General features: G+C 39.6%; 1 long non-coding RNA gene across 2 annotated transcripts in view; it reads left to right on the forward strand.

Moving 5' to 3' along the window:
• Window positions 1-26,448, forward strand: part of LOC139079964 (uncharacterized) — a 107,053-nt gene that overhangs the window by 11,977 nt on the left and 68,628 nt on the right. For both annotated transcript variants that reach the window (XR_011534021.1, XR_011534022.1), the window contains exons 3-4: window positions 1,022-1,154; window positions 21,284-21,384. This is a non-coding gene — a long non-coding RNA (uncharacterized lncRNA). The remainder of the gene's footprint in view (window positions 1-1,021; window positions 1,155-21,283; window positions 21,385-26,448) is intronic.

The following is a 26,448-nucleotide window of genomic DNA, read 5'->3' on the forward strand; positions in this document are numbered from 1 at the left end:
ATGACTCTTGAACTGGGTCAAGAAATGTTTAGTTAGCAGTATAAGTTTTTCCAGAGAATAGTCTAGAAAGAGGAAAAAGGATATATAAGAGCATCTCTTCCCAAGGTCCTGGGTAAAGTGTTTTCAGGTGGTAGGGAAGAGCTTTGTGTGACCCAGTCCAGAAAGTCTTGGAAAAGAGTGATTGAAGAAACAGGTTTTGGCTCAGTCGGGAAGAGCCATCTATGGAGATGGGATTTTATTCCATAGATATTAAGAAGCCAACAGAGGTTTTAAAGCATGAGGATGACAACGTGGAGGAGAAAAACTGTTTTCCCTCTCCTTATTTTAGGTTCATTGGCTGAGGCCCTGTAAATGAGACTAACAAGAGACAGATTAACAAGAGACAGATTAACAAGAGAAAAACAAACAGAAGTTTATCAACAAGTGCATTACGGATACACATGGAAGTACCCAGTGATGACTAACTCAAAGGGGTGGTTAGAACTTGGGTTTGTATGGCATCTCAACACAAGAACAATACATTTTTAGAAAAACAAAAAGACAAAGAAAAAGGACTTTGAGTTTCTAGGGGTTCAAATTGTGGGAAGGTAAACACATGGAGGAGCTAATGAAAGATAAGGGCTAGTTAGTAAAATTTGTTCCGTACGTTCCTCTGGTGCTGTCTCTGGGCTGATAAGGGTCTAGAGTTGTCTCCGGTGATTAACGTCCATTCTTCCTGGTAGAAAGGGGAAGGGAGAAACCTTTACAAATTTATGCCTTACTGTTAGATAAGAAGAGAGAGGGCAGAGAGCTTTTCTTGTATCTGCTTTTTCTCATCCGTCTTCAGCTCAAGATAATCTTTATGCCAAAATGGCATATTTGGGGGTGGCATATTTTCTGCTACCTTTTTGCAATCAAATTTGTTTTTAGGATGATAAACTGCAGCATTTGTGGAAAAAGCACTAGAAGGAGAAGGGGGACAAGCCAAGTCTAGAATTCTCTTAAGATAATAATGCATCTGTACTCTGTGTTTGTTTCTTAGGGACCATTCATTCTCAACACTCCAAAGGCTGGTAATGATTGCTGTGGAAAAATACTACCTTCCCAAAAGTACTTATGGATTTAAAGATCATCCTGAAGACAGAGCAACAGAAACGTGAGGGCTAAAATATAAAGTAAGGAAGAGAAATATTAAGTATTTTTAAATTTGTAGGAAAAATTACAAATGCAAATGTGTAATATGACTCAATAAATAGAGCTGTTTAAGGCTGTTGAGCGGATTCATAGATTGTTGCTTGCTGGAGCCCAGAGCTTTAAGCTAATTAGTCAACTTAAGCAACGTGGATTGTCCTATTACATTACTACAACTATTTGTATCTCTAAATTTTCTTCCCCACTTTATAATATATTTTAGTCATGCACTTAACTTGGGTAATAGTTATAAAGCGGTGAACCATATGGGCCAGTGTCAGAATGTAGCATAGTTAAAGAAAAACTCAGAAACCAAAAAATTATTTCAAAATAATGAAACTTCTTTACCTCTATTTCTAGAATGCCACAAAGAACACAGGTCCACAGCATTCCCTCTTAATCTCTTTCTTCTCTTGTTTCACACCCTGCAGTGGCTCCATGCTTCTCACTCCCAAAACTTCCTGGAAGCTCTTTCTCTTGACAGTCTGAACACTGTTTTTGTTGTTGTTATGTGTTTGGTTTTCTGTTTGCTTTTTATTCCTACCGCTTTCCTTTTGAATTTGCATTACAGAGGTTCAGAAGAACCAATCTGATAAAGGAGGAATTCTCATTAGATGGCAGGGGGTGGGAAGAAACAGAGAGCAATGGCAAATCCTCTTTTGCAAGCAGGAGGAAGGGAATAGCTGGGACCATTCATATACGAGTGGTTTATCTCTATTAACAGATTGCACTAGAATGACCAAGTATGAGAAGAGGGTTATACTAGAAAAGAGGGACAAGATGAAGTATGGGAAAGTTGGCATATATAAGTCTGGTCTTTGGTCTGATAAACAGTGCCTCACTTTAGTTTTCACACTGGGTTAATGAGAGTGAAGAGAGAGTCTGAGGTATGTGTTATGTTTTCTCCCAGGTATTTGGATAGGCTGTGATTGTGTTACATTATAAGTAAGGTAATAATAAAATAATAGTTAATATTTACTGAGTGCTTATTAAGGACCAGGCGTTTTGTAAACATAATCTTATTTAATCCTCACAGATACCTATGAGATGTGTACTGTGTTCTACATTTTATAGATAAAACAATTGGGCTTTAGAAAGTTTAAGTAACCTGCTCAAATTAGTAGAGACAGAATTTGAACACATGCATTTGTAGTCTAGAATTCATAATTTAGTAATTGGCTTGACAATGTGCTGTAATCTTTTCCTTCCACCTTAGGACCCTGGATGGGAGGGAGGGGAGAGTAAAAGACTTTATAAACACATTAAATTGAAGTTATTGTCTTACCTCGTGATACTTCCTCTGAATTGTTAGCTTTTATAAACATGAGACAAATTCTCATGAATATGAATTGGCTAACCTTAGAAAGAAAGACCTTTTAATAATGGCTAATAGAATTAACTAGCAATAATAACATCTATGAGAGAAAATGACTTTAAACACTATTTTTCAAATGAACAAGCATTTTTTGAACACCAACTGTGCCCGCATTTTTGGAAGTCAAACAAGAAGGGTAAAACTTTGATTTTATATATTAAACAATTACCTCAGATATATATAAAGCGTGTCACAGATGTCATTGCATACAACAGGTCAATTAATGTTGGTTCTCTTCCCTGATCTCATTGATGAGTTTGAGATCTAGTTGGGGAAGCAATACCAGCACATGTGAAAAAAGTATAGACTAGAAATATGATTAGTATAGGCGATATGTGTTTTATTTTAAATAGAAGTGAGTAGTTAGGTAAAACTTCTCAAGGGAAAAGGGTCTAAATTGGTATTTTACAGGCTAGTAAGATTTACTTAGTTGAAGAGTTGGGAACTTATCTTACGAAGATGAAATCATTTAGATATATACAAGGTTAAATATGAGTTTAGGGTAACATTGAATGTATTCATATGGCAGAGTTAAACCCCTTTCTTTCAAACTGAAAAAAAAAATTCCATAAATTTTTAGAAAATAATATTTCAAATATTTTCACTAATTTGAGTTGAACAGCATAATCATGATGAATGCTTTGGTGGCACACTATCCCAAGTGAATAAAGGATTATGGGTGAGGATGTCTGACCCCAAAAGAGCTTCTGAAACAATACAAAGGCACATATCAAGTGTTTGGTTTTACTCTAAAAAAACCTCAGCATCTGGCTAAAGGGAAGTATTTTAAACATGTTTCTTAAGATAACACCCTAGGTTTTAGGAGTCTTCCAAGTCATTTGGAGAAGGGACTGTCACAATAAGGGCATCATCTTCAGGACCATCTCATCAATCATTAATTTGCCCTTACAAATATCAACTTTTCTTCTTGTGGTGAAATATTAAATTAACCATCACATGCAACTTTCAGCAGTCAATATACTACACTGGAAGTCACACACAAATCAGAATGCACCGTTTAAAACAGTGATTAATGAAACATCAGTTCATTATACGGCAACGATTTTGTCTATGGCCACTCATTTTTGTTATTTTACAGTCTTGATGTTTCTGATGTATTTTTAAGGGAATAATTTTATAAAATGAAAGTTTAAATCTTGGGAGTGACTTTTTAGCTTAGAGGAGAAAATTGGATCTTGCTAACGCTGAGATATATAGTCATTAGTCCGACTGCGGTATACCTTGAAAAGACAACAGAATTATAGCTCAACGTTTACACTGCCGTTCTGTATTACGCAAACTTGCAATATTCTGCATGGTACCTAGTACACTCCAGAGGATAGAGGAGCCAAAGATGATAACGCTTTAATAACATTAGGTCATATGAATTTAGTTTTGATACAGTGCACATGGAATGAAATACATAATCTTATTAGGGCTAATTGAAATCACATGGCAAAAAGGGAAATATGGTTCATTGTCTTTAATTTGTCTAAGTGCCATCTGATACCAAAAATATTTCACAATTAACTTGAGTATTTATGCATCGTATATTGTGTCTAGTGAACATCAAATGGAATAATATATATTAAAAAGCATCCTAAAATGTAAGGTTTTCCTATTAAAAGCTATCATTGACCAGTGTATTAAAAGAAAAATGTAGTATATGTCTGGCGTTTTTTATTGTAAACCTCCATTTGGCTATTTTGCTAATGAGTGATTCCAAATGATGGTCTATATCAAATCCTTTGGTCCTGTAACTTTCAGAATAAAAATATGAAATGAAGTAGAATAGACCTAACATTAAGATACTTTATCAGTTTCTCTAAATAATTTTGAAAAAGAGTAGAAGTAGTTAAAGCTTCAGACAAAAACTGTTTTAAATGCATTTTTCGCATATCTCAAGATAACGCCTTAAGGTAATTAATGCTTCATTTTGGCCTCTGCAAATATGTGGAACACAATGCTAGGAAATTGTTGGCCCTTGAGTCTTAATGTCATCATTTTTCAGATTCAGCTTCTAAAGAATAAAGTCACTTCTAAGCACAACACAGAGAAAATGGCATTAGTGGGATTGGTCATGACTATACGCGGCAAACAATAAAATTGACACCTTGGGCCTTAGGAGGACAGAAGCACACTTTTATTGCTCTGAAATATGTCAAATTCTTATTAACGGCACTTAAATTTAAAAGTGTCTTTCCAAACACATTTAGGTTTGCCAGATTTCATGGCCCGTACTTCTTTGACCCTGGCAGATAAGCCTGTTTATATTTCTCCTGTTACACCCTCACCCAGGGGTTTCTTCTAATTCCACACTCTGGTCGAAGTCTTGTTGGCAGGGCTTTCTGACCCTTGTGACCCAGTCCTGGGCATCCTGACCTTAGTGGCCTGACCTCTTGGTGAAGGGACTTTTGCCCTTTGGATCCTAGTCTTTCAGGATAGCCATAAGGTACTTCACATTTGAATTCTGATACCTGCCAAGTGTGCAACCACTGGTGAAGGTCACTGGGCTCCAGGTAGACAGTATTTTTGCTCAATTAATAACACTCCAGCTGCATCATTTTCTAATAGGAAGAACAGCTATATTGTCCTGAATGCACCTTCTGACTATTCGAAATTCTCCACCTACAGGAACTTCTCCTGTCCTTAAACTCAAGGACTTAGTGGAAGGGGTGAGCAAACCCAGCGGGAAGTCCTCTTTGAAGTGCAGGAGCTCAGATATGCAAAAGTCTTGATCAGCAAATGCTTGAAAAGTGCTTACTCTTCTCTCCTTTGGGATTGGCCATTAACTCACTGCGAGGCTTTCTCAAGGAAAGCTGTTTTTCTGGTTGCTTCAACTTCAGTCAATAAGTGGCTGTTCATCAGCAAGTGTTAATAACACTCCAAAAAAATTGCCAAAGTCAACTCATTTAGCATTAGCTTGTTAGCATTTGTAAGGGACGGCCCCTAATATCCACACGCACTTCCTGAATTACTGCAGCCTTTCTTATTTGTTTTCTCTGCCTTCAAATCTCTTCCTGCTTCAAAGGATCCTATACACAACTAGGTGAGAAATCTTCAATACTCACTTTATGTCATGACTCAAGAGCGTTCGCTGGGGTCCATGTCTCATCTTGGTGACTCTGCCTGCTCTCCCACCATTATTTCTCTGCATTATTGTGTTGTCCCTCCTTCAGTATACCTCAGGGTTATTTATCTGACCTGGTATCATTATTTCTTCCTTCAGTATTTTTTGTCCCTTCTACAACTTCCATTTGCATTACACCTTTAAATTTTAAAATCTTCTTCCTGCAGAAACTCTGCTGTGGTTTACCTACATTTGACCCATCCCTTTTCTATTCATTATATCCTCAATATGGAATAAGAAATTTTACTTAATTATATTTAAGCTGTTCTTTAGTAGTAATAACAATATTAATAACTACCATTTTCTAAGTCTTACTACATTCCTTCACATAGCACTTTTTATCATAGCAACAACCCTGTGAGATAAATAATATTATATTTATTTTATAGAGGAAAAACTTGAAGCTTAAGGAAAATTGTTAGGTCAGCTGGGTACTAAGTACCGGGGCTGTATGTGAACTCAAATTTGTCTAATAGCAGAACACAAGCATTCAATTACTCTGTTGTGCTCCTGGCTACTCAAGCACCTAAGCTTTAGTAAGCACCTAGAGGGGATCAGATGCCACAGCTAAGTGCTGGAGACAAGAAGAACTTAGTCCCTGCTTGCCCCCATGGATGTAACTAAAGAGATAAATGGTGAAATGTGTGGAACTGCCTGGGTAAATAAGGAAGACCCCAGAATAAGCGACAGAGCTGAATCTGAGGAAGGAGCTTGCCAGGCTGATGAGGAGTGGCTCTCCAGGTGGAAGGAGGTAGAGATACAAAGGTGTAGATGCAAAAAGGGTCTTGATGGCCTTAAGAATGCAGGAAACCATGTCAGGATTAGTCAGAGAGAAGGCTTCAGAGGCCCTGAAGCTCATATCCCAAAGGGCTTGTATAAAGGCGGAGGGGTTGGACTTTATCTTCTGACATTTTGTTGGCTTTGCAACATGTTCTCTCTGCATGATTGTCCCTCCTTATTAAATCGTAAAGGCTTTTGAGCACAAGGTCACTATCATGTCAATTGTTTGTATTCTCACCTGGGTGCTCCTCCAGATTAAGAGGGATCCATCTGTCCATTGGAGGCCTTGGATTCATGTTGTTTTTTCTTAGTGTAGACCTGGTACCATCAAGAAGCAGTCAGGACCCTTATTCTGGGAAGTGTTAGATGACTCTTGAACATGTGGAGTCCCTATCTGAAAAGAAATTAAGTGGCTGTTTTTCAATGGGTGTCATCCTTGTGGAATCTGTATTAAAGCTGTGATAAGGAGCAAAAAGAGAGAGAGGCCCGACAGTGGCTTAAGATAGGCAATTAGCCTGGAGAAGATGAAACAGAAACACATAGTAAGAAATAGACCTGGGAGTGGAGGAAAGTGAGGGCATCATAATCAACAACGGTCAGCCTTGCCTTGGTGAGGAGCAGTGTTCCTATCACCATTAAAATAAGATCGCTCCTCTGTACTAGGTCAGTGTGAACAAAAAGGCTTCAAGAAGGAGATCTAAGTTTAAAAGTGAGAGGAGAATCAGAAAAAAATCCAGGAGTTGGATTGGTAATTCTGTAGAAAAAAGCTTCACGTGGGTGTGTTTTTACATCCATAATAGAGTTATTATCCCTTCTTGCTGATGAAAAGGGTGGATGGTCTTAAAGATATTTATAACCGTGTAGTTTGGAGCCGTTGCTGTTGTAATGGTGAGACGAGATCACTTAGTGCTCTGTGTTCTGTAGGGGATTATTAAAAGAACATGGAAAAGATGGAATTGCAGCATTCTGCAATGCACTGTGACCATCCACTTCCCATGGGATAAAGGAGTTTTTGGCATTCAAGTTCCTGGAAGACTTGATGGAGAAAATGTGACAATTGTCCTCTTTCATGCTAGAGCCTTAAACAGTTTATTTAGTGATCCAAACCTGGTAGGTCGAAAAAGAAAGAATCAGTGTCCTAAATCCAAGTTCATCCATCTAGTATTGGCTTAAAATCACATAGAAAAATAAAATAGCTATGTAGAATTCCTTCAGTGACAAAATCATGTACAAAGGCTTAAAATTCAATAATGAAAACATGGAAAGCAAATGTTTAATAGATGCGGTATAGTCTGCTTGAATTCCAGTGCTTCTTCTACTGCTCATGACCAGCATGACCCTGGGAACTGGATCAAAACTCTGACCTCTGTTTCTTCATCTGTAAATGAGGGGTAACCGTGGCATCTGCCTCACGTGGTTCTTGTGAGAATTAAATGTGTTACTATGCATAGAGTACCTGGAACAGTGTTGGCACACAGGAAGTCCTCACTAAGTGTTAATAATTACTTTTATTCCTTTGCAGTCTAGAAACTTCTTTAAAGAGTATAAAGATTTATAAAAGAGATGTCATTTGAGTACATAATGCAATTGTTTTGAAGATGGTTAAGATGACAGTTTGAACAGATTTACGTATTTAATTTTTGAGTAGACCTATAAGTTGGTACCAAGTGTTTGAATTTCTCTCTATATGAATATACATATATATTCATCTGCCCCGTCTGACCCCTAATGCACACTAGGATGTATACGAGGGAAGGAAGTGGCTGACCACTACTCTGTGAGAATTTAACACACATGCACATTCTACAACAATGTTTCTCAGCACTTGGCACCCTCGCCATCACCCATCGCCTATACTTTCCCTTTACCTACTGAATCAGGAAAAACTAGAGGTGCCCAGGAATCTCCATTTTTAACTTAATACCTGGGTGGTTGTCGGGCACACTAAAGCTTGAGAATAAATGTCCTAGAATCTTAAATGAGATTTAACTAACGCTGAGTAACCAAAGTTTTATATGCTCTGCGTTGTAATTTCCACTTGGCACTTAAACACATAGACTCCACATTCCAATTCTTTATAGTAAATTAATTTTTTCTTTTCATAAATTGGACTCACTGTCAGATGGAATGGCAAGTGTCAAAACAAGCAATATGACATGTTTACTGGCTTAATCTGTGAGACCTTACCACCAGTCTCATCAGGGTTTATGAAAGGGTGATCCGATGACGTGGTCATTTTCCTATTAAAGATCAAAAGGAAATATTTCCTGTTATCCGACAGGTACATCCCTGTGCTGAGTTTAATTTCTGTGTCTCTGCATGATTTGTCTCAGGGTCATCTTGAAATGCTCCAATTCTTTTGAAATGCTCCAATGAGGAATACTTGCCTCAAGGTCCTCCCCTCATAGGGCCTCCGGCATGCACCTCGGCGCTCTAAAACGGGGCACTTTCCACAGAAGTCTTCAACTTCAGAAGGAGCTGCCTTTTATACATCTCATGAATACAGTCTAACTGCTTCAAGCTCTCCTCTCTGACCTTTGTCCTATTTAGTGGAGTTCAATTGTCTCCCACATTTATTTAAGCTAATGATAGAAGCATTAAGCAAAAGTTGAAAAAAGGGACAAATGGACCCATCATGGAAATGCACTGTGCCATAAAAAAGTCCATACACCAAGATGCTATTCACAGAGGGTAGCAAATTTATGAAACTCATTGCCTCCAGATATTATATAGGCTGTTATAGATAAATAGGTTCAAGAAGGACGATAGCAGGTTATTAAACAAAATTGAGATGCCAGGGGTGGAAGTGGCAGGCTCATCCCTTACCTTTGGGAACATTGTGGTGGAACATTGCTCAGTGCCTCAGTCAGAGAGGTGCTCACCTAGGGTGTATTAGTTTCCTGTGGCTGCTGTAACAAATCAGAACAAACTTGGTGACTTTGAACAATAGAAATTTATTCCCTCACTCTTCTGGAGAAAAGAAGTCTGAAATCCAACGATTGACAGGCACACTCCTTCCAGGGGCTCTAGGGAGGAATCCAGCCCTCTTTCAGCTCCTGGTACCTGCCCTGATATTCCAAACTCTGCTTCCATCTTCACAATTCCTTCTCCTCTGTGTGTCTGTCCTATCAGATACATGTGATTATATTTATAATCCAGAACAAGCTCCTCCTCTAAGGTTCTTGACCTAATCACTACCTTTGCCATATAAGGTAATATTCACTCTTTTGCCATATTAAGTAACATTCATAGACTCTGGGGTTTCGGACCTGGACATGTCTTCTCGGGAGCATTATTCTTAGCACTAAGGTTGTTCCATTCCTCCTTTTTCTTTGGAGTTGGAGGGCTACCCAGCCTAGTCATTTAATTGCTATCACGGGACGACCAACCTGAACTTTCTGTGATTGTCCTCTCCGTTCCCTACATCAGTATTGAGCACTAGTTCTGCTGGATGTTAATAGTTGTTAAATGAAAGCACGAAGAGCCAAATATGCTTGAGAAACACTGGATTTAAAACAACATTTAATGGGACTTCTCAGAGGCTTACCATGCCAACTGTCTTCATGATGTTCCAAGAAGACAATATAGCGTGCTCATTTTCCAGACTCTAACCACAAACGCCCTACCTAGTGTTCCCCAGCATACACTTTGGGAAACCATACTCTAAAACTAACGCCTATAAGAATAACATTCAATAACGTCCATTGTTGTTTTTGCTTTTGGGACCGAATGTAGATCCATGGCCATCCTCATAATTTCCTCATAATTATTTGAATTATTACAAGATGAGCTTAGCTGTTCTTTGATTTAACAAGTTCCCTCTGGATTTGAGCAGATTTTCTTTCTTTTGGGTTTTACATGGAAGCCAATAATTTTCCCTAGAGCCATCCAGGTACTATCTTCTAAACATATACATGGTCTGAGAAAAACTGTGTACAGGCTTCCGGGATTTTGCTGGCTCCCTCTGGGCAGAGAGCTGGTGCCGCCTGTAAGAAACGCCTGTGTGCTCGTCTTGACTCTTGCAAGTCAGGCTGGCAAGTTTACAACATTCAGAGGCTGAGCCGATCTTAAAGAGAACACTACACCTGTTCTCCTGACATCTTCGAAGTTTTCTCTTGAAGTCTGGTAAGACAAGAGGAATATTGTTTTGTCACAATAAGTTGATATATTTTTAAGTCTTTGAATTCTCTTTTATTTTAAAAAGGGCTTTACAAATGCTTGTATATTTCCTTCATCTGGTAATTCAATAAATATTTGTTGAATCTTCTGGTGTGCCAACTCCTGCGCTACGTTTAGGATGAAGAAGCATACGTGAATCTGGAGGAGACTCTGTCCCTGCCTGAAAGGCCTTCTCAGTGTGGTGGGGGACATGCAGCATGAGAAAAACGTGTATATTATGAAACACTAGAATGGCAGTGTGAAAAATGTGTGATGGCAGTGAAGAGGAGAGAAAAACGAACTCTGCTTGGGCAAGTTTTGCAAAAGTAACATTTATCCTGGGTTTTGAAGAATGAATAGAAGTTCATTAACTGTGGGAAAGTACAATCTGGGATGGAAAAACAACATATGTAGGGGAACAGAGTCATAGAAGGATTTGTTGTACTTGGGGAATGGTGAGAAGTGTAGAGTTCTAGACAGAGATAAGAGATATAGAACTGGAAAGAGGGGGTTGAAGAGGTAGGGTAGGGTCAAACTGGGAAAGATTCTGATTGCCCAGCCAAGAAGCTTAGACATTATTGTGCTGGAAATCAGGAGCCTTGAGTGGTCTTTACACAAAGGAGTGACATGATGAGACTTTGATTGTAGAAAGAGTTCTGGAAGTCAGGACACATGGAAAATTTCCTTTAAAGGGAAGAACTTGCTAGATTACTAGTAAAGAAAACAATAATAATGTGTTAAAAAGGTGAAGAGAGCCTGAGCTAAGGCAGTGGCATCTGAGATAGAAGTAACAGGATTCATTGACAGTTCGATTCATAGTCCAGTGAATGAGTGGGTGGCTGATGCTGACTTCAAGGCTTCTGTCTTGTTGGGTCAGTTGGGTGGATGGTGAAGATAATAAACAATACTGGCAAGGAAAGGAGCTGCGATGGGTTGGATTTGTGGGTGGGAGTGGGTAGAGAGGTACTAGGTTTTAAATAGGGAGGAAGATAATGTAGCCTTCTGTGGCAGAGACTACGATTGGCTCCCTCAGCTTCCATTCCACCCCCTTTCATTTCATTCTTATCTCCTATACTGTATCACCCCATTTTATTCCTAGATCCTACACTGTGCTATAATGCAGTATTGCTCAAAATATACATTTCCCAGATGCCCTTGCGGCCACCCATCACACGTACAGCCCTGAGATTTAGAAGGTGGAAGTGGACATCCTGAGGTGGATGCAGTGCTGTACTTCAGCTGTTTCCTTTGGCAAGCGTGCCTTGGGTGTTTGTTTCTTCTGCGGCAGCAGTAGTGGAGTTTCCAACGTCCAGTCTTTGGCTTTGCAGAGTTGAAAGGCAGTGTCTAGGACATCCACTTGCTGGCAGAGGGTGTGGAAGAGGTAGCCTGGTGGATCTGGAGCTAGCAGCCTCCTGCTTCACCGATGATGACAGAGGCAGTGTCTCCCACCGAGGTGATGCTAGGGTGTTGCTCTGGAAGTCATTCTTGTGAGATCAATTTAAGGCCTATTCCTCCAGTCTTTCCACAAATCTTAAAGCACCAAAATCTTCTCTTCTTAATGCAGCTAGAATGGTTTCAGTTATCAATATCTGACCCCTGACCAGTCCACTTTCAAATGGGAATAGTATTTTATTAGAGAATTATTTAAACACTGTTCTCTTTATAAAATCATTAAATATGTTTGTCATTAAATGTGTTCAGCAATTTATAGATTTGACTGCTACTGACAATGCAGCAATCTTCTCAACTGTGAGATTATGAAGGATATGGCCTTGTTTTAAACACCTCTGAGCGTCCGCGCCTAGAACAGTGCTTTACACCAGTGACGTCCAATACATCTGTCAGGTTTCATTGCATTTAATGGAATTGACCGAACAATTTGTGCTCCTCCTAACAGTGTCATACAATACAGCTGGCAATCTCCCTAACTCTGATCGTTGTTTTATATGATAAATTGCCCATATCGTTAGTATCTAAAACGCTTTGATCTTAAATTTCTTCAGAATTCTCTGATGCATACCATCTGGCTTCAGTGACTCATGGAAATTTAATGTCCTGAGTTGTGTTTACCACCTGTTGTTTCTCTTTTTGTATTTATGCTAGTGAATCATATTTGCTTTCAATGAAAAGTGATTCTTTAGTAAAAATTCTATATTTATCGTGTCAGTGACGATCACTGATCAAGTGATACAGAGAAACAATTCAAACTTCCTTTACCCTTAAATGCTCCTCTCCCCTCCAGTGAGAATGCGATTGTATTTTGAGTTCTTCTGCAACAACCACTGATCAGACAGGGACCACTTTCAACCCTCAGACTATTCTTGTAGGGAAGTGGTTTTTCCCCAAAGACTTTTATCTGAATTTGCTTGCATTTCAGTAGTATTCATATCTGGTGTTCTATGCCAATATTACTGTCTCTTTCATATGTTGTATTTCTCCTTATGGACACATGATTTTAATACTTTCTATGGTATGAGGCTTTTATATGAGGATGGCACACAGATACTCCTTCCTATTCCTATCAGATGCTTTTCATGGTAAGCGACAGAAACCCAACTCAAACTGGATAAAGATTAAGTGGAGTATATTAAGAAGTACTGAGATAGAAGCCTTTAGATATAGTTCAAATAGAGTTCTTCTTCCATTTCTCTGTGATTTTTCTTGGTTCTGCCTCCTCTGTGTTGGCTTCATCTTTAGGCTGGCTTCTGTATAGCTGGAAGACAACCGTCAACAATAATAGGAATTATATGCTGACTTGTAACATCCATTGAACAAAATTCCTAAGTTTTGCTCTCATTGGGCCACCCTCTAATGAGAAGGCTGAGTCCATCCCTGAAACAACCATGTGAGCTGTACCTCATGAGTATTTTTCAATGAAGGAAATTTGAATGGGTTTTGAGAAGGGAACTGTGCTATATCTTTTTTCTATGACCCAGTTTCAGCATGGTCTGAAGTAGACTCTGGGAGCCAAGAGGGCAATTTCCCAGTATCCTCAAGGTCAGAATAACTTCTAATACATATTGTTGCATCATTTCTACCATATATATTTTTTCTGTTTCCTCTGTTAACAGTGCAAATCCTGAGGGCAGATTTCATCTCTTTTATGCCTTTCATATTGATGCTCCTCAGCTACTGTAGGAGTCTTCTCACCGTCAGGAGCCAGTAAATGTTCACTTCCTAGCTATACGTCATTCTGATTATAGGGGCTTAGAATAATGCAATTTTTAGATTTATTTTATATAATTCTTGACTGAGACTTTGCCTTTTGGGTCATATTGAGCCAGAACTAGGCAATCAATCAATCACTAAATATATATTAAGCTCTACTGTGCCAGGCATTTAGTGGGAGCCTTGAGAGCGGAGATAGAAGGGAGTGTAATATATATAGTATCTCATTAAAACATTTCAAGGCAAAGGCAAATGGGAGACACCTATTTCCCAGGTCTGCGCCTCTCCTCTGTCACATTTGGAATTCTCCTTACTCTCTTTGGTGCTCTTCCCAGGTTACCAGTGCTATTGTGTGTGTCACCCCATGTCTTTGGTTTTCTACCGCTGTGGCTCACCAGCTCTGGCAGGGTTCTTCCTCCTTCGTCTGGGAGGGCTCTGTTCATCAAACCATTGTGGAACATGTTTGAGGACCCCAACATGACTGAAGCATACAGCTGCCTTTGGGACTTCACTGCCAAAAGCTTACATGCAAATAGTAATGTGATGCATGCCAGGATATAGATAAGCACTGGATCTACTCCAAGCTTCCAGAACCCGGAAGTCAAGGAAGTTTACCCTGAGACAGTGATGACTACCTATCAATTTTTTAAAAAAGGGTAAGTCACCCAAGTGAAAAAGCATTGTGATCACAGGCAGCAGCATGGCCAGAGGCCATTTGAAAAGACCTATCTTTTAAAGTGGTATAGTAGTATAAATAATTTCTTTTTTGTTTTTCCAAATTTTTTTTTTCTTGTGAGGAGAACTTTTAAGATGTACCTCTCAGCAACTTTCAGTGTTATTAACTATAGTCACCATGCTGTACATTACATCCCCCTGACTTATTCATTTTATAACTGGAAATTCCGACCTCCTTCACACATTTCACTAACTCCCCACCCCCTGCCTCTGGCAACCACCCATCTATTCTCTGTATCTATGAGTTCATTTTTGTTCTTTTAGACTTCCACATATAAATGAGATCATATGCTATTTGTCTAATACATTTCTGTACCTGGATGGTTTAGTCTATGTGAGCAACTGCTAGGAACAGCCTCATTTTCCACATTCTGATTCAAATGGTGTGGCTAAAGTTTTCACAGATCCTTAAATCACTAGCTGACACCAAGAGGAACAATTTTCCTCATGAATATATGAGGAAGCCATAGTCAGAAAAAGCTTAGGATTATCCTTCTGCTCAGTAGAAAGAACAATTTTGTCTCAAGATCCAGGCCTATGTAAGAGGAGGCCGATTAAGGCAACTCCTTGCCTGGAGTGTCTTGAGAGGGTCTCTCAACAAAACATCTTCCCAGTGGGTTCTCCATTCCTTCTTGTCTGGCCACCAATTCTCAACAGTTAACTCACTAAGTGGTGAGGTCAATAAAAGTGGGGCATCCTCTTCTATAGAAAGTCTCAGGGAGAAGGCAGCCCTGCCTGAAGAGCATATTAGCCTAGATTAGCTCACTATCTAAGACGAACTTGAGAACAGTTTCCTTTCAGGGGAGAAAAGAAGATGAGATCACAGTGTACAGGCTAGGCAGGGCTGAGATAGGAACAGCTAGGGCCTAGGAGGAAGAACTCACTCAAATGCTATCTATTCTGCTCTCTCTTCTGTGGTCGGTTGGGTCCCGAGGTCTTGACTTCTCTGTCTCCACTTCTGGTTCTTTCTTTTTTCTGGTAGGCAGAATAATGCTCCCTCTCTCCCAAGATGTCCTCAACCTAAGCTCTAGAACGTATGAATATGTTATGTGACACGATGAAAAGGACATTGCTAATGTAATTTAAGTTGAGGATCTTCAGTTAGAGAGATCATCCTGGATTTTCCAGATGAACCCAATGTCATCACGTGTCCTTACAAGTGAAAGAGGGAAGTGGGAGAGTCAGGGAAGGAGATCTAGTGACAGAAGCACAAGTGTGGCACAGCCAGTATCCAAGGAATGTGGACAGCCTTTAGACGCTGAGAAACCCTCCCCTGGGCCCTCCAGAAGGAATGCAGTCTGCCAACACCTTGATTTTAGCCCCACAAGACCCATTACAGACTTCTTACTGCCAGAGCTGTAAGAAAATAAATGTATGTTGTTATGAGCCACTAAGTTTGTGGTAATTTGTTACAGCAGCCATAGGAAATTAATACACCTCTCTTCATTTGATGTCCGTGCCCCATGAGGTCACCTCCCCCCCCCCCCCCCCCCGCCCCCGCCACCAGGGTCTTAGATTCAGAGGGCTGATGCTGGGATATTGTCTCAGGGTCAAATCTTTATCAGAGCCAGAAGTGGAACGCAACCCACCTCTCAAGGAAAAGCGAGAGGAATGGAGGGGCTGTGGTGATCAAGTCTGAGGCATACCACCAGCAAAGTGTCAGAAGGAGAAGCGAGCAGTGACGCGAAAAAGAACATTAACCAACTACGTGCAGGGATGGAGGAACTAGCACAGGCGTGAAGCAGGGACAGCCAAGAACATTTCAGCCTGATTGAGAGACATGTGTTTTTGTGTCTCAAAGGATGTGGAACACAGTGACCCAGGTATGAAGGTATAATGACCCTATCCTTGACCGTTACAGCATCTTTAGATGAATGCTTTCAATAAACAGAACCAAGAAACGAGAGCTTCAAGAAACAACTGTTTTAATGTATACATATGTATTTTGTTTGGACAGTTGATGGAGGCTCCCATTATGCCCCAAAATGCCCCAAATTTATCTTACAAATTTTATTTTCCATTTGACAGCGACAGGAAGCCCAACTCTATGAAGATCAGCTAAAATGACTTGAATTTTTCCCATAAATACTGTAAAGGAAGATTTTTGTTTGCTTTTTTAAAAATGTAGTTTTGTTTTAAAAAAATTCCCCAAAGGTATACGATAATATACAATTTTTAAAGGCCATTCATCTTCGTTACCTCCTCACTGTCACCTTAAGAAGTAGCTTGCGAACTCATTATCGTCACCATTTTGCAGAAAACTGAGGCCCAGAGAGGTTAAGTGACTCGCCCGAAGGTATAAACTTGTAGGAAGGGGAGGCTCAAATTGTAATGGGTGTTATTACTTCACTAAATCCTCTCAGCATGAGACGAAACAAGTAAATGGTATTTTTTTCATTTTAAATTTGGGAGGTTAAAGCCAAATTGGCGAAGCAACATAGCAAAATTGAGCAACATGGAAGAGTCTATGACTCATTGCCTTTTTCGTTCCTGAAGACCTGCGATGTCAAAGTTTTCCTTCCCTTTTAAGACCCAGTTTGTATGGTGTCCCCGCCTCTTTTCTTCTTCTGAAACTAAATCCCAATTAAAGTGCTGACAGAGGAGCCAGCGGGGGAGTGCAGCGGCCTTTGCCGACAGGCCCACAGCATCACCAAGGAGACAGGTTCTGGGACAATGCCTGGAGGAACCTGCCCCCATTAACTGGATTAACTGCCCTGGCCCTCCTTCAAGCGCTGACTCGAGTCTCTGCAGACGGGAGGAATTTCATTTCCGAAGTCGCTCGGAACACAGTCGAGTGAGGAGGCCGGCTGGAGCAAGGCCTGAGGTGGAAAGGGAGCTTGGTGCTTTGTGTCAAAAACCGGAAGGGGAAGATTCCTTTCGTTGAATGGCGGTTGTTCTTTGGGTTACCACAGGTCACATTAAGAAAGTAACAACTCAAGAAACCAGTTCTCCCTCAAGTGGGGCCTCCCCTCAACCCCCAGAGAAAATGGAGGTGCCCTCTGTGGGTCCACCACAGCGCTTTCCAGAGCGCGTTCCTTGGAACGCTGGTCCTGCCAGGTGTCTGTGAAAGGGTAGAGTCAGTTTAAAAATACTACCGCTATTACCTCACTTTTAGATTCACAAATGTACATGGACATATTAAAAGTTTTGTTTTGTTTATAGGAAACTTTTCTCAAACTTATTTGATCATGGAACAACTCCCTCTCCCCCCTTAAAAAAATCAAATGAAAACATAATGCGGGAAACTTCTTCTTAGTTCATCTCTAGGGTCTTTTAGCCTAAAAAATTTTAATAGAATTTCAGAAGAAAGAGGATAGAGCAAAAAGGAGGAGAGGCGAGACTCTTGTCTTTCTATTTCTGCCTAGGAGTGAAAAATTATAAAATATCTTCATGTCTTACATCGGCCATCTGTAAGAAGTGCAGTATTTTCCTCAACTCAACATTTTGAAGATTCTGCTGTTATAATTACACTTTACTGAAGTGAAATAAAATAAAATCAATTAAAACACCTTAAGCCATTTAGAAGGAAGTGAGACAAGATTGTTTATTTTTCAGAAATGACTTTAGCAAACAATGTCAATACTTTGCATATTTAAAAGAACAGATCATATGGGGCCAGCCCAGTGGTGTAGCAGTTAAGTTCACATGTTCCGCTTTGGCGGCCCAGGGTGCACTGGTTTGGATCCTGGGTGCGGACCTACACACTGCTTGTCAAGCCATGCTGTGGCAGGCATCCCCTGTATAAAGTGGAGGAAGATGGGCACAGATGTTAGCTCAGGGCCAGTCTTCCTCAGCAAAAAGAGGAGGATTGGTGGCAGATGTTAGCTCAGGGCTAATCTTTCTCAAAAAAAAAAAAATTAAAATTAAAAAATAATAAAAGAACGGGTCACAGTAGCATTCGTGTTTTCTTCACATCTTAGGTGGAGCTTAAAGTTTTAATCCCACATATGAAGTTTTGTATAGAATTTAGAGAGACAACCAGCAATAGCTAAAAAACGCGAAGACCTTTGAAGGATAAATGATGGGAAAACCATGAGAATATAGGCAGCGTATTTTCTCACAAACTAAATACATTGAGTTAGTTTTCAAAGGCTGGTCTCATGAGAGAGGTAAAAATGTATTTACTTAACTGCTATATATAGGATAACGTGGAAAATATATTTCTTGGGATACTGAGCTGCCTGCCAAAGTCTGTCTTTGTATGTCTACTGACTATTAATCAAATTAGCTAACTTAGAAAATAATAAGTTATTCAGAATAACAAGTTATTCAGTAAGACTATTCCGTAAATTTACATCTGTTGCTATTTCCCTCCCATCTCATTTGCTGGGGGTTCAAGGCAGGGTATGTGAAGAGGTTTGTGCATACTTTATTGTATTTGATATATTAACTATTTTATTTACTAGATATTTTAACATATGCCTTGAATTAATACTCTATAGAAATATACAATAAACATATCAATATTTACCTTGTATTATGTGTAAGTATTTAAAATGAGTCCCTTAGGACACAGACCCAGGAAGTTTCAGGGTAGTATTTTTGTTCATGCCTAATCATAGAGAAGTAATGGAGAATATATTAATTCCAGCTGGTATTTTCAATTCCAGTGCTTCCCAATTATACACAGGATGAAATGAGAATCCCATGCCTTTCCATTTAAGACCCACTACAATCTGCTTTCTCCCCGATTCCAGGCTTAGTTCCTATGGTTCTGAAGCATCCAATGTCTGCTCCAGCCAGCATCCCTGGGCCGTACATCCCCGCGTCTCCCTCTGTGTGCCCATGGCCCTCTTCTCCAAACTCACCTCTAACCATCTGAAACCTATTACTATTACTAGAGGTTAAAACATTTGCCTCCGGTCACACAGCAGGGAGTGGGAAAAGCTACAATTCAAAATGGGGGACCCGCTTGTAGAGCCTACATCTTAATTACTACAGGGAACTTATAAAATGCTGAGAGGGTGACATTGACAGAGCTGGACTTGAAATCTGACTCTATGGTTCCCAGCTAGGTGACTGTGCGCTAGATATTTGATCGCTCTGATCATCAGTTTCCTCATCTGTGAAACGGGAATAATAATAGACATTTCCTCACAGATTCCTGTAAAAGTTAAATAAGATGGTCCCTATAAAGTGCTCGGTTCAGTGCCTGGTCTGTAGTGAGGACCCAATAAATGTCAGCAGTTATTTTTACATCCTTATACTGTAAGATTTCTTTATATATGTATATATATCTTTATATCTATATCTATATATCTATATGTTTTCCCCTCTCCAACTGGACTGTATAAATCTGGAGCGGGAAAAAAGTCTATTCATTTTGTGAAGTCTGCCTAGAGCATCAAGAATAGTTCTTGAACTTGATAGGTACTAAGTATATATTTTTGATTGATTAGCATTTAATTGTCTTTTATTCCTTATGTTAAAAATTTCCGGTTGCTTATTAAGAACACTACTATTGAAGAATTTTGTAATATAATAGCTACCTATTCTGTTACAGAACAGATACTTCTAAAAAATGTAAACATTTTAAGTAATCCTTTGGTATTTAGTTAACATTCCGTAAATATTTTTAAATGTATCTTTTTTTGACAAATAGCATAGCCTAACAGCTTTTCTGTTTTCAACCTTCAATCTTTTTTTCACACCATAGGAAAGGTTTTATTAATTATTATTTTTTTGCGTGTGAGGAAGAGTAGTCCTGAGCTAACATTTGCCACCAATCCCACTCTTTTTGCTGAGGAAGACTGGTCCTCAGCTAACATCCGTGCCCATCTTCCTCTACTTTACATGTGGGATGCCATCTCAGCGTGGGTCGACAAGCAGTGCACAGGTCCACACCCTGGGTCCAAACTGGTGAACCCTTGACCGCCGAAGCAGAATGTGTGAACTGAACAGCTACGCCACTGGGCTGGCCCCCGTTTTGTTAATATTTTAGCTGGGCTAGGATGGTGGGTTCATTTAGTATTCACAGGGATAGATACCACATGCTCTTTTCTAGATGTTTCACTATCATTTAGCTTTAGCTAATGGGCACTTAAAGTCTTGCTGATTTTTCCCCAAAGACCCATAGTTATCTATAACATTCTTGAATAATTGGGCTTTAAGTGGACGTTAACAGGGTTGACTACTTCCAGAAATATGCAGAAATATTTTTACTAGTTTAAATTTGAAATTTGTATAATCCTTGAGGTACAAGTTTTAAAATTCCCCTCTCAGAAACTGAAAGTTCATTAATACATGAAACGGGGTGACTTGGGTTTTTGTTATTAGAAGTTATTGATAGAAGTCTTATTTTATAAAAGTGCTATTCACTATCATTGTAGATGCTACGTTAAAGCAACAACACCACCTGGAACCTAAAAACTGCTGCCAGAACAAACAAAATGTATCCCTGCAACTTCTCAAGAAACCTCATTTTTGGGATATTCTCATTTCAAAGTCAACTGCTTTCAAGCCGTTTCTCTTTCTTTAGATCAGCATATACGTGTTGACATTGATTCTCTGTCTAAGAATTCGCCTGCAATCATTTGTAAAATATAGTCTTTCACATATTCAACTGTTTTGAAACCAAAGTCAGTATTTTCTGCAGTGGGGGCTGGCTTTGGGTAGAGAGGGACCCCATGTAGCTCTTCTGCACGTTGGGAGTGGTTTCAGCCGGAGGTGAATGAGTGGTGGTGAGTGGGAGGGAGATTCTGAAGGCAGAATATTTCCAACTGTTACTAATTCTTTTCTTTTGTATTTTATTCTTTTCTTTGTTTTAGGAGGAATGGCCCCCAGGCTCCAAGAGCAAAATATCAGTAACCTCATATTCATCATCTCTTATACCATCTTTTCTAATACCCACAGCAAGCTTGTGAATTTGGTAAGTTATTCTTAACCTCATTTGACAGATAAAGAAATTAAAACTAAAAGAAGTTTGCTTATGAAGATGACACAGGATTAAACGAAAGAATCAGGACTTTAATAGAGATCTCTGACTTTCAGAGTGACGCACCAACCACTTTGCATATTGCCCAAAAGGAAGGTAAAATCATTGGCAAGTTAATGTATACATCTTTAATGGTGTTAATAATTGTAATTGTGCTACATAATAATAATGGCATAAGAGACGAGCAGTGCACATAAGTGGCTGAAATTAACATGACTTTTAAACATAGCCATACTTAGTATTTTTGGCACCTATGAGGGAGGGAAGAAAGTTTCTGAGTTTGCCACTCATTGTCTGAATTTGGGAAACTGAAGGTGACAAAATTTCCTTTTTCCACCTTCCTATCAAAGCTTGTTGATGACAAAGTCTGTGCATTGCAATATGAAATGAAGTGTGGGCCCAAATGAAATCCCCTGTTTTGGAGGGTAAATTAATTCAATCAGAGAGCATTGCCTGCACCCATCGCTCAGATAATAGATAGGGATCTTTCCTTTTAGTATTTCAGCAGTGTTTTTTTCTTAATCCTTAAAGAGAGAGGGGATGCCCAGAGTCTGTGGAGAACAGGTCAAGCGGAGTTGTTACTAAGCGAGGTCAGAAACAGGTTTGTTTTGATAACCTTCTACCTCCCTGGTCTCCCTTGTCTAGACCCCTCAGCGAGAACTAGAGCCCTCTTCTGGTTCTAGGCACTGCCCTGAAGCATCCCAAGGTTCTTCTAAATGATTCTCAAATTATTTTGACCTCAGGGAAAACTCTTAATCCCTCAGTGTAGACAAGGATTCAGCAAATCGTTTTGCTAAAGGGCTAGATAGTAAATATTTTCACCTCCACAGGGCCAAATGTTCTCTCACAACTACTCGATATGCAAATCGTAGTGTGAAAGCGGCCACAGACAATATGTAAACAAATGAGAAGGGCCATGTGTCAGTAAAACTTTATTGACAAAAGCAGACAGCAGGCTGGATTTGACCCAAACGCCATAGTTTGATAACCCCTGATGTAGACCATGTCCTTCATTACACTGTGTTCTAGTGTCAAAGTAACACAGAGGAGAAAGGTAATACTGACAGCGGGTCCTCCTTTCATCAGTATTAGCACCTACACAATTCCAGGGCCTGTGCCCCGTGTGAACATTTAGTGGCGATTAACTCAGACGTGTATTCTGGACTCGTGCTGCTTCTCCCCCTTCTCCCAGGAGAAGAGCAGGACTATCTTGACACAGGATGGCAATATTTCAAATTAGTAATTCACTTCTTTTGCAACAATATATGCGCTCTGCCAATAAAGCCCTTGGGAAACTTGCAAACTACACAAAGTTTGCATATCCACATTCCCTTCTCAACCTTATCTTGTGCTTTATCTCTCACCCCCGAGACAGTCAGTGCCCTTGCTCTATTGCCGAGAGTCTGCCCTCTCCTCCATATTCCACACTCTTCCTCCTCCATATTCTACCCCCACACGAAATCTTCTTGACCTATTCAACACCAACACAATGTCCTTAGAGTCTTGAACTTGACAAATTAAATTTATTAGCACCGTGGTATAAATGATGCAGATTTTCTTGTTTAAAAAGCAAGCTTGTGAACCCAACTTATGCTGCAGCTGGTGATAAAGTACGTATGATCAAGTGTGCATCTCCACACCCTGCCTAAGCCGTCAGGGATCAAGTCCTTCTTTTCCAGGCTTAATAGAAATTAAGCTGAATCCCGTAGAAGGAGAACCTCCAGTAGCGTTTTCAGTTTTCTGGAAGAAGAGAGAAAAGAGAACAGAGGTACTTATTACAGGAGGTACAGGCAGTTCAAGGCCTACCTTGCTGTGCCAGCTCAAACAGACGGTATGTGACAGATTAATTTAGACCAGCACACACCTTACTGGGAAGTAAGTGCTAATAGAAGAAAGCAGAATTAAATATTTAAATATGGCAAAATAAAAATTTGAATTGTCTCTACTCCCTTCTCATTTTTTCTTTCCTAATTTTCCAAGGATGGCTTTTGTTTGGAGATCTAGAGAGTCAACTTTGACTTGTGATTTCAAATGTCGTTTGGACTACAGTCATTAAGCAACCGATGAGAAATAAAAATTTAAGTGGATATTTCTGAGTGAGTAGAAAAATATCACAAGCAATTTTTTGTTTGTAGAAAAGAGAGGTGAGATTCTGTACTAGTCCGAAGAGAAAAGTCAATGGTTATGGTGTGAGAGGACACAGGATAAATGATGTATAGAACCAGGAAGAAAGTCTATAAAATTCAATCAACTTCTATAGGCTTGTTTGGTACAAAAAACCAGGGACACTTGGAGTAGCTCTGCGTTTCAGCAAGCATAATGGATTTTGGCCGTCAGCCTACTCCAGTGCATTTCTTTTCCCTAGGGAGTTATTTTTATAGCCCAAGAAACTGGTCTAAAAAGAGTTGGGGTTACTTAAGAAGTGGTGATTTACTATTTAGTTCTGGAAGGGCTCTAATGGCTTGGAAGTCTAATCTGTACCTGGCTTTACCTGAATGGATTCATTTTTCTTGTGTGATAAACTTCTTCATTGGACAACAATGAAACGACTGGGCTAATTATGATGTCAGCTGACACTGGTGGTGTGAAGGCGTCTTGAAGTTGGATTCAGCCCAGCTCAAGCAAAATGGAGACCATATTGAAAACGGAAAGTAGAAATGCATCAGAATCTCCTCTCCAGAGGAGTTCGGGCTCTCGTCCCTGCTCCTTTCTCATATCTACCTCATCTTTCCTGTCTGTGTGAACGAATGATTATTAGCCATTTTTGTGCTATGGGTGCCCTTGGCCCTTTGAAGAAACCCGTGGAATTCTTCTCAGAAAATACTTTCAGTGTATAAAATACATGATATAGGATTAAAAAAGAAACCAGGCATATTAAAACACAATCATAAAATATTAATTTTAAATTTGATTTTTTGATGTAAATTTTTGCAATATATTAACATACATACTTCTTTACAATGTAGTCAATAAGAAGATCTGGCATTGTATCACTAACTACCATAATTCCAAAATATGTATAAATTCTTTGAGGGTTCTGACGTGAAAATATCAGTAATTTCTGTTGGAAATAAAATCATAGGTATTGCCAGTACTACTCTAGTTTTGCCTAAATTAGTAATGTGGTTAGAGGCTGGTGAAACCAATGTACTCTTTTTCCCTTCCGAGTTCATGAAGCTCCCTGAATTCTATTCCTGGGTTCAGGGTAAGAAGTGCTGCTATTTACTATCTTCTTTTTGATCTCTGTACAAATTGGGAAATGATGAACTAGCTTAAGAGTGGCGTGGTCCCAGATCCAGGGCTCCTGACAACTGTCACATGTCTAGTTGTGCCAATGCTAAATCCCCAAGAGAGTTAATCTGATTGGCCAGAGACCAAGTATCCATTCTTACTCTCAAAAACAGGAGAAGAGTGGATCCTGTAAAAGATCCTTGCAAAAGATCCTGTAAAGCAAGCTCATCCTTGACCCATTCTTTTGGGGAACAAGGAGAAAGAGAATTTTCAAAGACAGGATATGCGTAAGGCAGACACCCCAAAAAGACCTTTTACAAATTCAGGTTTAAGACCTTTAAAAGTAATTTGAAAATTCCTTAGCACTGCCTTACAGGTATAATGAGGGAGTTCTCAGGGTGAACAGTGATCACTGTTCATTGGGAAGAAAAGTTGTCTAGGTACACATAAAAGTCTAGGTACTTGAAAAGTCTTCTCTGGCATTGTCCAATAGAACTTTCTGTGGTGATGGAAATGTTCTCCATCTGTACTATCCAATATGGTAGTCATGTCCAGCTATTAAGCAACTGAAATGTGGCTTATGTGACTGAGGGAGTAAATTTTAAATTTTCTTTTATCTTAATTAATTACAATTTAAATCTACATAGCCATGCGTGGTTAGTGGCTACGGTAGCAGACAGCCCAGGTCTAACTGGTTAAATAGTGCATCTCCCTCACTTTCCTGTAACCATGACACTCCAGCCAAACCAGCAAAGAACTCCTATTATTCAGCTTCTGACCTTTGTTGCGTCTGTTTCCCAGCCAGGCACACATTCATGGTATCTGTCCATTGCTCTGCGTCGTAGCATACTTCATATGCCCAACTGGAATCCCACCTCCTCTGGACGACTTCTATTATCAGCCTAGCCCTCTGAAATCTTAAGGCATCTATTACTATATCACTAAGTGGGACAGATCACATAACACTTGGTACATATTGATCTTTTAAAAATTGTTTACAGTTTACTTTCAAGTAGAGTACAGGCTCCTCTTGGGGAAGAAACAATTTCTCACATTTCTTTGAATATAGGTGTTCAATGCAATTTTGTTGCAAATGAGGTCACTAGATGCTTTGGAGAAGCAGAGGACTCAAATGAAGACGTAAGTCCACTAGAGCAAGGATACCTGGGGGTAGAGAATCACTTTGTGGAAACAGATCATTGAAATAGTTTAGAGCGAAGAGAAGCCAAGAATTCACTTGGGGCTATCTTTAGGCAAATGAAGTATTCTCCTTTTATGGATAATATCCAGGTCTAAGGATATTGAATAATTTACACGAGATCATATGCCGATAAAGGATGGAGGGGACACTGGAACCTAGGTCCCCGGCATTCAACAATGTCTTCAGAGCAGGATGCTAGAAAAACCAGAGAACTCTTAAGAAGCAAGAGAGAGGGGCCAATAGAAAGAAGAGGATAGTGGAGGGGAAATTCACCAAAAGAAATATAACAGAAGGTTTATCATGGATATCCTTGGTCTGTATTAGTTTGCAGAAAACCTAAGAGGTAATTCCCACAAAATTAAAGGAAATTCAAATATTAGATAGATGAAGAAGTCCTTCTAATTTTAAATACCAGTAACTCCTGAGTTAGCTGACTAGATTGAATACAAGAATCCAGGCATAGTAAATAGATATGCTTATGATATCCCCCCCATGCTCAATGGTCTCCAGGTCACAATCTTTCACCTGATACAGACTTGGGGTGCATACCGCACTGCACATTTGCA

The sequence above is a fragment of the Equus przewalskii genome, chromosome 27 (genome assembly GCF_037783145.1).
Source record: "Equus przewalskii isolate Varuska chromosome 27, EquPr2, whole genome shotgun sequence".
Classification (NCBI taxonomy): domain Eukaryota; kingdom Metazoa; phylum Chordata; class Mammalia; order Perissodactyla; family Equidae; genus Equus; species Equus przewalskii.